This window comes from Triticum aestivum, chromosome 5A (genome assembly GCF_018294505.1).
Source record: "Triticum aestivum cultivar Chinese Spring chromosome 5A, IWGSC CS RefSeq v2.1, whole genome shotgun sequence".
NCBI lineage: Eukaryota > Viridiplantae > Streptophyta > Magnoliopsida > Poales > Poaceae > Triticum > Triticum aestivum.
The window spans coordinates 469,457,881-469,472,538 of NC_057806.1; positions in this window are offsets into that span (position 1 = coordinate 469,457,881).

Here is a 14,658-nt window from a genome sequence, read left to right on the forward strand (position 1 = left end):
CGATCCCGATCTGGATCCGGTCGCGTGAACAGTAAACCCTAACCCCGATTTTTTTTTTGCTAAGTCCTGAAATTTTGATCCATGTTGCTCTGTTCGAGGTCCCGTAACTTTTCAACTGTAGCTCCGTTTTGGGCGTATGATATATCAAAATCTTCGCCTCAACATGTACATCATTTCATTCCATTGCATCATTTGCATTTGAGGTCATCTTGATACTCTAAATGCTGTTAGAAGGAGGCTTCGTGAGTTAAATTGCAGATCCGTTAGTTCATCATGCACTCTTGTCATTTTTGTCATGTTTAATTCGTGCATGATATGCCTGTGCCCCTTTGGGATGAATTGTGAAGCATTTTTTCTTCTTTCCAGAGGTGTCACCCATGCATTTTTAGGATGTGTGTGTTGTCTTGTGCAAGCTTGCGAAGAGAGGTACCTGAGATTGCAGATTTCAGGGACTTAGTGATTTTCACTAAGTCTGGGATATTTTAGTTCATGATGCCATATGTCCAGCTTGTTTCCTAGTGATCCGTGCCTCTTTTGAGGATGATCAGTAAGGGAGTTTTGATATTTATGTTATGCTCTATCCATCCATGTCTTTGTTTGCATATGTGGAGTGCTCTAGGTTGACTCAATCGAGCTCAACTTTTGCTTCGTTGTTAATCTGGGCAGATCGTCAACTTGTTTGCGATTTTGCCGATGCTACCGTTAGTGTTCCATGCATGCTATGCCTTTGTTCTTGCCATGTGTAGCTAGCACTTTGTGCCTTCTTGCTGGTTATATGCTTTCCTTGCCATGACTTGCACCGTAGCGAGTGCATCGAGCTCGTTTACATGCCTTCGTGAGTTAAATTTCAGCATGTCTCAGTTTCCACTAAGTCTGAAAACTGATTGTGTTCGAGCGATGTTCGTGAGCTCGGTAGAGTATTTTGTGAACCCTTTTGGCCCCAGGTCACTTTGGGTGTTTTGTTAAGCTTGATGAGTAGCTCCATGCCATGTTCTTACTTGTCATGTTCAGGTTCTCTATCATGTTGTTTTGCTGCTCCGAAGAGAGCATCGTGACCTGAAATTTTAGACTAGTGTTAATTTCACTAAGTCTGAAATCTGTTTTGCATTTGCGTTTTAGCCATGCTTGTTTGAACCTCTTAATGGATGAATTTGCCTATGGCTCAGTGCTAGTGTTTTGTCAACCATCTTGTGTACTTCAGTTCCATGTATTTTGTTTTCATGTTTGGTGGCTGTAGCATGCTCATTTCGTTGCATTTAGATGCATACTTGCTGTAAATCGCAGACCGGTGTCATATCTTAAAACGCTTGCCATTTCCAAACCGTAACTCCGATTCCAATGATCTTTATATCGTTTTCAAGCGATTTCATCCCCTCTATCCAGTGGCACACTTGGTTTTCCAAGTTGATGCCAGGTTCATGCATTTCCTGTCATATCTTGCATTTTGCATCCCGCATCGCATCCCGCATAGCATATCGTCATTTCATCATATCGCTTGGTCTTGCCCGTGGTTGATTGTATCCTTGTTGCTTGTTTGTCTTTGGGTAGAGCCGGGAGACGAGTTCGCTACCGAGGAGCCCGTTGAGTTTGCTTGTGAGGATCCAGTCAACTCTGACAACTGTGCAGGCAAGATGATCATACCCTCGAAATCACTACTATCTTTGCTATGCTAGTTTGCTCGCTCTTTTGCTTTGCCACTGCAACGATGCCTACCTTTTTCTTGTCAGCCTCCCAATTGCCATGTTGAACCTCTAACCCACCATGGTCCTAGCAAACCGTTGATTGGCTATGTTACCGCTTTGCTCAGCCCTTCTTATAGCGTTGTTAGCTGCAGGTGAAGATTGGAGCCGTTCCTTGTTGGAACATTTATTTACTTGTTGGGATATCATTATATTGCTATGTTATCTTAATGCATCTATATACTTGGTAAAGGGTGGAAGGCTCGGCGTCTCGCCTAGTGTTTTGTTCCACTCTTGCCGCCCTAGTTTCCGTCATATCGGTGTTATGTTCCCGGATTGTGCGTCCCTTACGCGGTTGGGCTATAATGGGAACCCCTTGATAGTTCGCCTTGATTAAAGCTTTTCCAGCAATGCCCAACATTGGTTTTACCATTTGCCACCTAGCCTCTTTTTCCCTTGGGTTTCCGGAGCCCGAGGGTCATCTTATTTTAACCCCCCCCCCGGGCCAGTGCTCCTCTGAGTGTTGGTCCGAACCAGGCAGCCTGCGGGGCCACCTCGGGGAAACTTGAGGTTTGGTTTTACTCGTAGCTTGACCTATCCGAGCGTGCCCTGAGAAAGAGATATGTGCAGCTCCTATCGGGATTTGTCGGCACATTCGGGCGGTGTTGCTGGACTTGTTTTAACCTGTCGAATCATCTTGTTGTACCGAGATACCGAGTCTGATCGGTGTGTCTTGGGTGGAGGTCTATTCCTTCGTTGACCGTGAGAGCTTGTTATGGGCTAAGTTGGGACCCCCCTGCAGGGATTGATCTTTCGAAAGCCGTGCCCGCGGTTATGGGCGGATGGGAATTTGTTAACGTCCGGTTGTAGATGACTTGAACTAAACTTAATTAAAATGAATCAACCGTGTGTGTTACCGTGATGGCCCCTTCTCGGCGGAGTCCGGGAAGTGGACACGGTGTTGGAGTTATGCTTGCGCAGGATGTTCCTTTAGCTTCTCGCTCGTGCTTCGCCTTCTCTTCTCGCTCTCTTTTGCGTATAAGTTAGCCGCCACCTATGCTAGTCGCTGCTGCAGCTCCACTTATATTTGCCTTATCCATTCCTATGAGCTTAAATAGTCTTGATCGCGTGGGTGTGAGATTGCTGAGTCCCTGTGGCTCACAGATACTACAACTCCAGATGCAGGTCCAGGTGATTCCGCTCCAGTTGACGATTACGAGCTCAAGTGGGAGTTCGACGAGGACTCTCAGCGATACTACGTGTCCTTTCCAGATGATCAGTAGTGGTGCCTAGTTGGGGTTATCGATTCAGGACCTTGTCGCATGTTGGGTTCTTTTCTATTTTGGCGTCGTAGTCGGGCCATGAGTGTTTGTTTGATGGATGTTATTTATGTACTCTGACGTGACGTGGCGAGTGTAAGCCAACTATGTTATCTCCCCCGTTTATTATATATTACATGGGATGTTGTAATGATTGCCCGACTTGCGACATTGCTTTCAATGCGGTTATGCCTCTAAGTCGTGCCTCGACACGTGGGAGCTATAGCCGCATCGAGGGCGTTACACCTAGGCCTCCGCAATTCTTGGGGCGTCAGACTAAGTCCCATGCAGCTAGGGAGGTTGCTTTTTCCCCCTGGTCAGTTTTCTTGCGCCACAAGCAACACCTTCTGATTTTGTCAAGGTGTTCAATCAATTTGAGAGGGAACCTCAGAGTACACATCGGGTATATGAGCATGGATGTTATGAGTGAATTTAAGAGAGTCAATTTAGAACCATGATCCAACATACATAGGGAGGAAGATAGCCTTCTTTCAGTTCTTTCCACTAGTGGCATCAGATCCAGCATGGTCGGCTTGGTGGTGCCCATTGGCAAACCAAGGTATGTGAAGGGCATTTACCCTTAGTGCAACCCCAAATTTGAGCTAGTTGGTCAACCATGTCCCCCTGTACATTGAGTGGTATGAGCAATGATTTTTGGAAGTTTATATTCAGACCGATGGAATCAGCATAATCCAATAGCAGTTGCTTCATGGTTTTGACTTGTTTGGGACATGCAGGCATCAACAAAATGGTGTCGTCGGCATATTGTACCACAGGATAATCAGTTGGTTGGTTGCAAGGGATTGGGAGCTGGATCTTGTGTTGCCTGTACGCATCATTTATTGCAGCTTGTAGGAGGTCGGCAGCAAGGACGAAAATGAGAGGAGAAAGTGGATCTCCCTGACGAACGCCACGTCTACAGTGAAATTATCGGCCCGGGACACCATTCAGAAGCACGGAAGAAGTGCCGGACTCAAAAATGTTCTTGATCCAGTTGAGCCATCTTTCATCGAATCCCATTTGCTTCATGATAGCTAGCATGGCAGGGTGTTCGATGGTGTCGAACGCTTTTGCGAAGTCGAGCTTGAGCAGTATGATTGGAGCACCGGATTGCTTGCACTGATATATGTATTCGAAGGCCCAAGCGAGACAATCCTGAATGGTGCGGGTGCGAAGAAAACCATATTGGTTCCGGTGCACGATTTTGAGCACGATTTTCTGCAACCGATTAGCCAAGATCTTTGTTATGATCTTCAGACAACAGTTAAGGAGCGTGATCGGTCTGAAGTCATTGGCACTCTCGGGGGAGTTGATTTTAGGAATGAGGGTGATAAAACCAGAGTTAATGCTGGTGAGGTCTAAGTTGCCACTGTAGAATTCCTCACAAAGTTTGTAGAAGTCATTTTTGATGATATGCCAGCAATATTTCAAGAACTGCCCATTGAAGCCGTCAGGTCCAGGAGCTCTGTCATTGGGCATGGTTCTGACGACCTCATCGCTTTCATTGTGTGTAAACGGTGTTGATAGGGTCTCAAGTCCGTTAATTCTCTTGATTATGTTAGGTAGAACAAATTTCATTTCAGGTGGGGACGATTCACCCAATCTTTGCTTGTAAGTGTTAAACAGAAGCGCCTCTTTGGACTTGTGGTCACTGACTATTTCTCCATCAGGTGTCTTCAGTGTGGCTATGGATTTCTTCTTGTACCTTTCTGTGGCAAGAGCATGGAATAACTTTGTGTTTTCAGTGCCAAATTTGATATACCTGATCGTGCACCGCTTCCTCCAGTACCGGTTCTAAAAATGCAAGAGCTCAGAAGGTGGGTTTTAATAATGTGTCTGAAATTAACTTCAGGTATGGACAGTGGGCGCTGATCTTCAAGCCCATCAAGCTCAAGGAGGGCCTAGTTGCAGTTTTGGATGAGAATGGACAGCTTGGATATGTTTTTGCTCCAGGATTTCAAATCATATCGAAGGTTTTTCATTTTTTTTGCAGATGGTGTCCGCAACATTTTTGGCATGGCATGGTTTGTTCCAAGATGTTGCCACGACTTGCAAGAAGTTTGAGTGGTTGGTCCAGTAGTTTTCGAATCTAAAAATCTTGCTTTTGGGGATGGTTGTTTCAATATGTACCACACATGGTGTGTGGTCGGATATTGGCTACCCCAGGGTGGAAACTAATGTATTTGGGAAAGATTGAGTCCAATGGCAAGATGAGAAAAACCAATCTAGTTGCTCGAGTAGCGGGTCGGTCTGCATGTTACTCCAGGTGTAGGAGCGGCCTTTGAGAGGTATTTCAATTAGCGCTTGCGTCCGGATAATGTCATTGAACATTAAGATGTCATTTGGATCACCTCCTGCCTTATTTCTATTTGCAGATGATCGTATAAAGTTGTAATCTCCCACTAGCAACCAATCCTTAGAGTCTGGTATATCCAGATCATACGGCCAATCAGTGAAAAGAACACGATCATTGCCCTGGCAAGGCCCATAAATATCATATAATGACCAAACATTTCCAGAAACTTTGGAGGTTAGAGTAACTCCCAGAGCATGATTCTCAGAGTAACAGACTGATCCAGTAAAAGCGGAGCCACTCCAAATAGTAATAGTTCCCCCAGAATCCCCACGTGAAGGAACATAAGCAAAATGATCGAAGCATTTAGGACAAAAGGTTTTAAGGAAAGCCAAGTCAAAATGCATGCGCTTAGTCTCTTGCAGGCATATTACATCACAACCACAGGTCTCGATAGCATTTCTAATAGCTAGTAGCTTATCGTCGGAGTTTATTCCTCAAATGTTCCAAACCAGAACATTCCACTATTGATTGGGGGGCATGAAGCTGTGACTTAAGAGGAAGATGAGGTCGAGCTCTCTTGATCAGCCATAAGGATGTCGTCGGAGAGTTCAGCCATAGGAACGCCGCATCTGACTGTGCCAATCATCTGAAGCACAGGAACTGGTGTTGGTGGAGGTGCAGAGCTTGGTGCAGCAGAGGTGGTGGAGGTGTGGTTGGGACCTTCGGGCACTTGTCGAGCTTTGACCTTGCTTTTAGTGGATCTGCCATCCGCCATTGACGGGGCTTTGAAGCCATCATACTTATTGGAGCGGGTGCTACAACGCAGATTGGATCCATCAATTACAATGGGCTTCTTCTTTTTATCTTTGCGCATCTGGTCATTAGACATGTAGTCGGAAGAATTACTATCAGTAGGAGCGTGCATAGATGAACCAGAGTCCTCAGAGCTAGTCACCTCAATGTTAGCCAGTTCCAGGATATTCCGTAGTGATGGTGGTGTGATGCTGGCTGTCACAGAATTCTTGGATGGAGAGATGTGAATTCGTCCCTCAGACATGGCCTGAGTCCCCAGGGTGGGGAGGGCCTCATCAGGCTGTGTAGAAGAACCACCAATCAGTGCGCCATCATGTCCAGCGGGAAGATCATCTGAAGCAGCAGCAAAGTGTTGCAGCTCATAGCTCTGAACCGCAGTATTCAGAAGCATAGTAGACTGAACTTCAGAAATCTGAATCTCATGACTCTGATCTGCAGTGATGGCTCTGTCAGTGTTCCGAATAGCGTCAGTTTGGAGTGCCTGTGGCTCATCGAGCTCCTGAATGACAACCCTGGTTTGTCCTAAAGAGTGGGGTGTAAAGTTGGTGCTGGGGAGTTGCTTAATGCCAAGGCCCTCCGGCGTAATGGAAATTTGCACTTGAAGCTGCCTAGACCGATCACGGATACCATAGCCAGTACTCCATGGACCAAAGGATGCAATGATCGGACGGATGGCAGCAGAGAGGAAGGTATTGAGCTACAGGCGGGGGGCAGGATTGGCCAGCAGAAAGTTCATCATTTTGTTACCTTGTGCAGACAGACTAAACTAAATCCCATTGTTGTGCACTTGAACAGACAAGGTAATGGGTTCAGCATTGTGTGCATGTATTGTGTCCATGGCATTGAAAGGAGCAGGTACCTCGTTGTTTTCAAAGACCACCATTGCCAGTTCCTCCTGGTTTGTGCTGGAATCATCAGACGTCATGATAGAGTCGTTCCAGGCTTGGGCAGCATTATCGGAGATGTTGTTCTCAGGAACGAGACCATCTTGGACAGTCAAGCCCTGGGCCGCTAACCATGCCTGAAAATTCATGAGGTAAGGTGGTAACTATGGTTGCGGGGCAGGAGGGGCCGGCCACTCTCCCCAACCAGCGTCAATCTGAACTTCGTCAGTATCAGTATCAGAGTCACTGTCCAGGTTGGTTGGCTGTCCCATGGCAGGTGGAGCATCATTCTGCGCGAACCAGTTGTGCACTTGCTGCTGGTAGAGCTGCTCTTCCGTCATCTCAGGGCCGAACAGGGGATGCGGGTCGCCATTGGGGGGCGGTGGTTCTTTGCCAGCAGGTGGGACTTCAGGTAAATGGGCATTCCAATCACTACTACGAAGTATGGTAACTTGAACAGTCCAACAATCACAGGCCCCTCCAAATTGACGAACCACGAAGCTCTTGGGTATCAACCTCATGTGAATCAGCTGAACTTGAACCATGACATACCTGCGGTCTTGTCTAGGGTTATACCAAGAAATCAGACCACCAAAAACCCCAACAGATTTATTGATGTAAAACTCTGTCTAATAGTCATAAGGAAATCCAAAGTACAGCAACCAAACTTGCGGGCCAAAAGTGGTGGTACGCCTATTCAAAGTAGCATTGTGTGGGACGAAAGTGATGAGAAGATCTTCATCTTCAAGCTCTAAAGGAGTCGCTACTGCCGTGTCTCTCGCAAAGGAATCAACAAATCCAAAGATGCCAATGCCAAAAGGATGATCACTTGCCTCGATGGTGAACAGCTGAGATTCATGCAGCATACCTTCAACCGCATCTCAGATGGCCTGACGACGATGCAGAGGAACAGAGGGCTGGCTTCCGCAATGGCGAGGAAGTCGTGATTTAGCGGCGCGATTGGTGAGACCACCATGCCACTGCGAACCACCCGGTCAGCAGGTCCAGGCTCAACCACCCATCCTAAAGGCAGGAAGGGGACGGGGTTCAATGGGTACTTCGCCATTGTTGCAGCTCGGAGAGCGACGGTGGAGGAGGGCGGTGGAGTAATAGCGATAGGCTGTGGAGGTGGTGAAGCCGAGGTGGAAGGTGGACCGTGAGGGGTAGGAATGGAAACTGTGCGTCGTTTGGGAATCCATTGCCATCTTTGTGCTCTGCGACGCGCTAGGCAAGATGATGACACGTGTCCATAGTGACCGCAACTCTCACATCGGACAGTCTGGCGTTTTTTCCTTGGATGGAAAGTTTTGGGCATATGAATGTTAGGTGCAAAAGATCCATTAGGGCTCGGGGAGAGTGCAGGGGTAATTGATTCACTTGTTCTTGCCATTTTGTGTGGGCAAACAAATGCCTTATGGCCAGGAGCCGAGCATTGAATGCAAATAAGTCTCGCTGGGCAAGAAATTTTTTGGTGTCCCCATTGAAGGCATTTTGCATATAGCACGGCCCAGTTTGATGCCAGTGTGGTAATCTCTTCCCAAGTATATTGGGCTTGGGCCAAATCCGCCTTGTGTTTCTTCGTGAGGACCGGAGGCCATTGAGAATGCGCAGGAGCATATTTGTAGGCTGAACTTAAAAAACACTACGGAGGGGAAGGATATGGAATGTCAATCAAGCATTTAAAGCCCCCCAAGATAAGGTAGTTAGCCAATTGTGATTCCTGTAATTTCTCCTGGGATAAATAATATTCCTGTAATGAGTGGACCGTAGTAACTGCTGGGAGTAATTGCTGATTTTCCTTGTCGGTCGCACCTGACTGGGCACCCAAATTATGGGACGAAATTTGAACTATCGGTGGGTCTCTGCTGCTGCTGTTCATCCGAGTGTTATCCGAAGGCATCGAAGAAGTAGATGCCTCATCAGAATTTGCATTAGAGAAAAGCATGTGATTAATAGGAAGAATATGGAACTTGCTGAGCTCCTAATTAGAAGACTTGTCCAAAGTATTATGTTTGTGCATGAAACCCAATTTTGATTTCACCGCCACTGTCCTCCTAGAGGATAGATCAGAAAGCTCTTCATCAGCGTGCCAATGGTGATCATTAGAGAACCGAGAGAATCGCCCATTAAGAAGATGGAAATGGCAAACAAAGTCAGGCCAAATTCGATCCTTGAGACCATAGATGAAGTGTCCCACTTTATTATTGGCCACAGAGAACCTAAATGACCGAGAGGACAATTGGAGCACTTTGAAACCAGAACTAATACCACCAATGCAACATTGAAGAGCAATACCAACTGAATCCACCGAGAGGCAGAAGGAGGCCAAGGAGAACGAGACTACAGAAAGAATTCCTTGGCGTCCCGCGAGGGGGAAAATGAACCATGGATCCAAACCTGTGTCTCACCTGATCTGCCAGGGCCAAGCCCGGTGCAAAATCCCAGTGTAGGAGCCCTTCCATCGGAGGGAGAGCTAGAGATCACCATGATAGGTGGTGGGAGGTGGGAGGAGAGGGGAGAGAGGGGAGGAGAGGAGGAGATCCATCATTTCACCATGTAAAAACAGACATTATATTGTTGATTCTAAAGTAACTATTAACACTGATCATGCTGCTATTAAATATCTTATGGAAAAGAAAGATGCTAAACCTAGACTTATTAGATGGGTTCTCCTGCTACAAGAATTTGATTTGCATATCATTGATAAAAAGGGAGCTAAGAACCCCGTTGCAGACAACTTGTCTAGGTTAGAGAATATTCTTGATGACCCACTACCTATTGATGATAGCTTTCCTGATGAACAATTAAATGTCATAAATGCTTCTCGTACTGCTCCATGGTATGCTGATTATGCTAATTATATTATTGCTAAGTTTATGCCACCTAGTTTCACATACCAGCAAAAAAATTCTTCTATGATTTAAGACATTACTTTTGGGATGACCCACATCTTTATAAAGAAGGAGTAGATGGTGTTATTAGAAGTTGTGTACCTGAGCATGAACAGGAACAGATCCTACGCAAGTGTCACTCCGAAGCCTATGGAGGACACCATGCTGGAGATAGAACTGCACATAAGGTATTGCAATCTGTTTTTATTGGCCTACTCTCTTTAAGGATGCCCATAAGTTTGTCTTGTCTTGTGATGAATGTCAAAGAATTGGTAATATTAGTAGACGTCAAGAAATGCCTATGAATTATTCACTTGTTATTGAAGCATTTGATGTTTGGGGCTTTGATTATATGGGACCTTTTCCTTCCTCTAATGGGTATTCACATATTTTAGTTGCTGTTGATTACGTTACTAAGTGGGTAGAAGCTATTCCAACTAGTAGTGCTGATCATAACACCTCTATTAAGATGCTTAAAGAAGTTATTTTCCCAAGGTTTGGAGTCCCTAGATATTTAATGATTGATGGTGGTTCACATTTCATTCATGGTGCTTTTCGTAAAATGCTTGCTAAGTATGATGTTAATTAGAGAATTGCATCTCCTTATCACCCGCAGTCTAGTGGTCAAGTAGAATTAAGTAATAGAGAGCTCAAATTAATTTTGCAAAAGACTGTTAATAGATCCAGAAAGAATTGGTCCAAGAAACTTGATGATGCATTATGGGCTTATAGAACTGCATATAAATATCCTATGGGTATTTCTCTGTATAAAATGGTTTATGGTAAAGCATGTCACTTACCTCTTGAATTAGAGCATAAGGCATATTGGGCTATTAAAGAGCTCAACTACGATTTCAAACTTGCCGGTGAGAAGAGGCTTTTTGACATTAGCTCACTTGATGAATGGAGAACCCAGGCCTATGAAAATGCCAAATTGTTTAAAGAAAAAGTTAAAATATGGCATGACAAAAGGATACAAAAGCGTGAGTTTAATGTAGGTGATTATGTATTGCTATACAACTCTCGTTTAAGATTTTTTTGCAGGCAAACTTCTCTCAAAATGGGAAGGTCCTTACATTATCGAGGAGGTCTATCGTTCCGGTGCCATAAAAATCAAGAACTTCAAAGGCACAAATCCGAAGGTGGTGAACGGTCAAAAAATCAAACATTATATCTCAGGTAATCCCATAAATGTTGAAACCAACATTATCGAAACCGTAACCCCAGAGGAATACATAAGGGACACTTTCCAGAATGTTTCAGACTCCGAAAAGGAATAGGTATGTGGTACGGTAAGTAAACTGACTCCAAAACAGTTCTAATGTCAATTTTTCTCCGTTTTGGAATATTTAGAAAAATAGGAAAATAAGAAGCAGACCGGAAAGAACACGAGGCTTCCACGAGGGTGGAGGGTGCGCCCCCTGCCTCATGGGTACCTCGTGCGCTCTCCGGACTCCGTTTTCTTGCATGATACTTCTTTTGGTCGGTGAAAATTCATTATATAATCTCCCGAAGGTTTTGACCACCGTATCATGCAATTATCCTCTGTTCTTGTTCCGAGATACTTTTTGTCAGGGTTGTCAAGGCCAGGCATCATGTCGTCCCCTCCTCCAACAATGGTGACAACGATGCTTGGCTAATGAAGATAGAGCTAAAGAGGGAAGAACCCATGGAGATCAGCAAGGATGAAGGGATCAAGGGGGGTCACGGAGGACCAAGTTCCGGCAGTAGAAGACATCCTTCAACTTGATCACAATCTTCTTACCCCAACTGAGATCGAAGCTTTCAAGATGATTGAGTTAGCTCGTATTCAAAACAAGTATCTCACACGTGAAAATATTTTGTTGAAGGAGCATATCATCGCACTCAAGGGCATTATCCGCAAGTTGGAGGACCTCCTACGCTCGATGTGCGACTATACATCATCACCTCCATCTCCTTCACCGGCAAAAGAGACATAATCACATGGGTACCGGCACTCCCCTTGGCAACTTCCAAGCTTGGGGGAGTGCCCCGGTATCGTATCACCATCACTTTTACCTTTATCAATTTTCTTAGTTCGATCCTTTTGGTTATATCTTGATCTAGTAGAATAAAGTTTTAGTTTGATCTAGTTGTGAGTTTTGCTTTATGATCCTTCTATGTAATCGAGTCCGTGAGATATATAATAAAGATTAGTGTTGAGTCAAGGGATTGATTATTTTGCTATGTGATGACCCACAAGTATAGGGGATCTGTCGTAGTCCTTTCGATAAGTAAGAGTGTTGAACCCAATGAGGAGCAGAAGGAAATGATAAGCGGTTTTCAGCAAGGTATTCTCTGCAAGCACTGAAATTATCGGTAACAAATAGTTTTGTGATAAGGTAATTTGTAACAGGTAGCAAGTAATAAAAGTAAATAAGGTGCAGCAAGATGGCCCAATCCTTTTTATAGCAAAGGACAAGCCTGGAAAAACTCTTATATGAAGGAAAGCGCTCCCGAGGACACATGGGAATTATCGTCAAGCTAGTTTTCATCACGATCATATGATTTGCATTCGGTACTTTGATAATTTGATATGTGTGTGGACCGGTGCTTGGGTACTGTCCTTACTTGGACAAGCATCCCACTTATGATTAACCCCTATTGCCAGCATCCGCAATTACAACAGAAGTATTAAGGTAAACCTAACCATAGCATGAAACATATGGATCCAAATCAGCCCCTTACGAAGCAATGCATAAACTAGGGTTTAAGCTTCTGTCACTCTAGCAACCCATCATCTACTTATTACTTCCCAATGCCTCCCTCTGGGCCCAAACAATGGTGAAGTGTCATGTAGTCGATGTTCACATGACACCACTAGACGGATGACATCATACATCTCATCAAAATATCGAACGAATACTAAATTCACATGAGTACTTATAGCGAGACTTCTCCCGTGTCCTCAGGAACAAACGTAACTACTCACAAAGCATATTCATGTTCATAATGAGAGGGGTATTAATATGCATAATGGATCTGAACATATGATCTTCCACCAAGTAAACCAACTAGCATCAACTACAAGGAGTAATCAACACTACTAGCAACCCACAGGTACCAATCTGAGGTTTGGATACAAAGATTGGATACAAGAGATGAACTAGGGTTTGAGAGGAGATGGTGCTAGTGAAGATGTTGATGGAGATTGACCCCCTCCCGATGAGAGGATCGTTGGTGATAACGATGGTGATGATTTCCCCCTCCGAGAGGGAAGTTTCCCCGGCAGAACAGCTCCGCCGGAGCCCTAGATTGGTTCCGCCAAGGTTCCGCCTTGTGGCGGCGGAGTTTCATCTCGTGAGCTTGCTTCTAATTTTTTCTTGGATGAAAGACCTCATATAGCATAAGATGGGCATCGGAGGGCCACCAGGGGGCCCATGAGGCAGGGGCGCGCCTAGGGGGTAGGGCGCGCCCCCACCCTCGTGGCCAGGGTGTGGCCCCCCTTTGGAACTTTCTTCGCTCAGTATTTTTTATATATTCTAGGAATAACTTCCTTGAAGTTTCAGGACTTTTGGAGCTGTGTAGAATAGGTCTCTAATATTTGCTCCTTTTCCACCCAAGAATTCCAGCTGACGGCATTCCCCCTCTTCATGTAAACCTTGTAAAATAAGAGAGAATAGGCATAAGTATTGAGACATAATGTGTAATAACATCCCATAATGCAATAAATATCGATAAAAAAGCATGATGCAAAATGGACATATCAACTCCCCCAAGCTTAGACCTTGCTTGTCCTCAAGCGAAAGCCAAAATCGAAAAATATGTCCACATGTTTAGAGATAGAGGTGTTGATAAAAATAAAATACGGACATGAGGGCATCATGGTCATTCTTAGAACAGCAACAACAATATATATATATACATATTGTCATATGGTCTCTTATGCTAAAGTAACAATTCAATCACAATTTCAAGTATGAATCATAAACTTCATTGAAAACTAACAAACTCTAATCTCAGTCATTGAGGCAATTGCAATTTATCATAACATAGGAAAGAGTTAATATAAGAGCTTTTCAGCAAGTCCACATACTCAACTATCATTTAGTCTTTCACAATTGCTAACACTCACGCAATATTTATGGATACGGAGTTTTAATCAGACACAGAGAAAGATAGGGGCTTATAGTTTTGCCTCCCAAAGTTTTACCTCAAGGGTAATGTCAACAATAATAGTTCATGCAGACTCACATCCAATTAGCTATATGTATCTGGATCTTTCCAACACATTGTGCTTGCCAAAGGATAAAATGTAAATAGGGAAAGGTGAATATCACCAAGACTCTTATGTAAGGTAGGAGATAAAAGTAAAAGATAGGCCCTTCGTAGAGGGAAGCAGAGGTTGCCATGCGCTTTTATGGTTGGATGCACAAAATCTTAATGCAAAAGAACATCACTTTATATTGCCACTTGTGATATGGACCTTTATTATGCAGTCCATCGCTTTTATTTCTTCCACATCACAAGATCGTATAAAGCTTATTTTCTCCACCTTAATAAGTCATACATATTTAGTGAGCAATTTTTATTGCTTGCACCAAAGACAACTTACTTGAAGGATCTTACTCAATCCATAGGTAGGTATGGTGGACTCTCATGGCAAAACTAGGTTTAGGGATATTTGGAAGCACAAGTAGTATTTATACTTGGTGCAAAGAATTGGCTAGCAAGAGAGGGAAAGGCAAGCTCAACATGTTGGATGATCCATGACAGTATAATTTATCTCAGATGTAAGAAAACATAACCCATTAC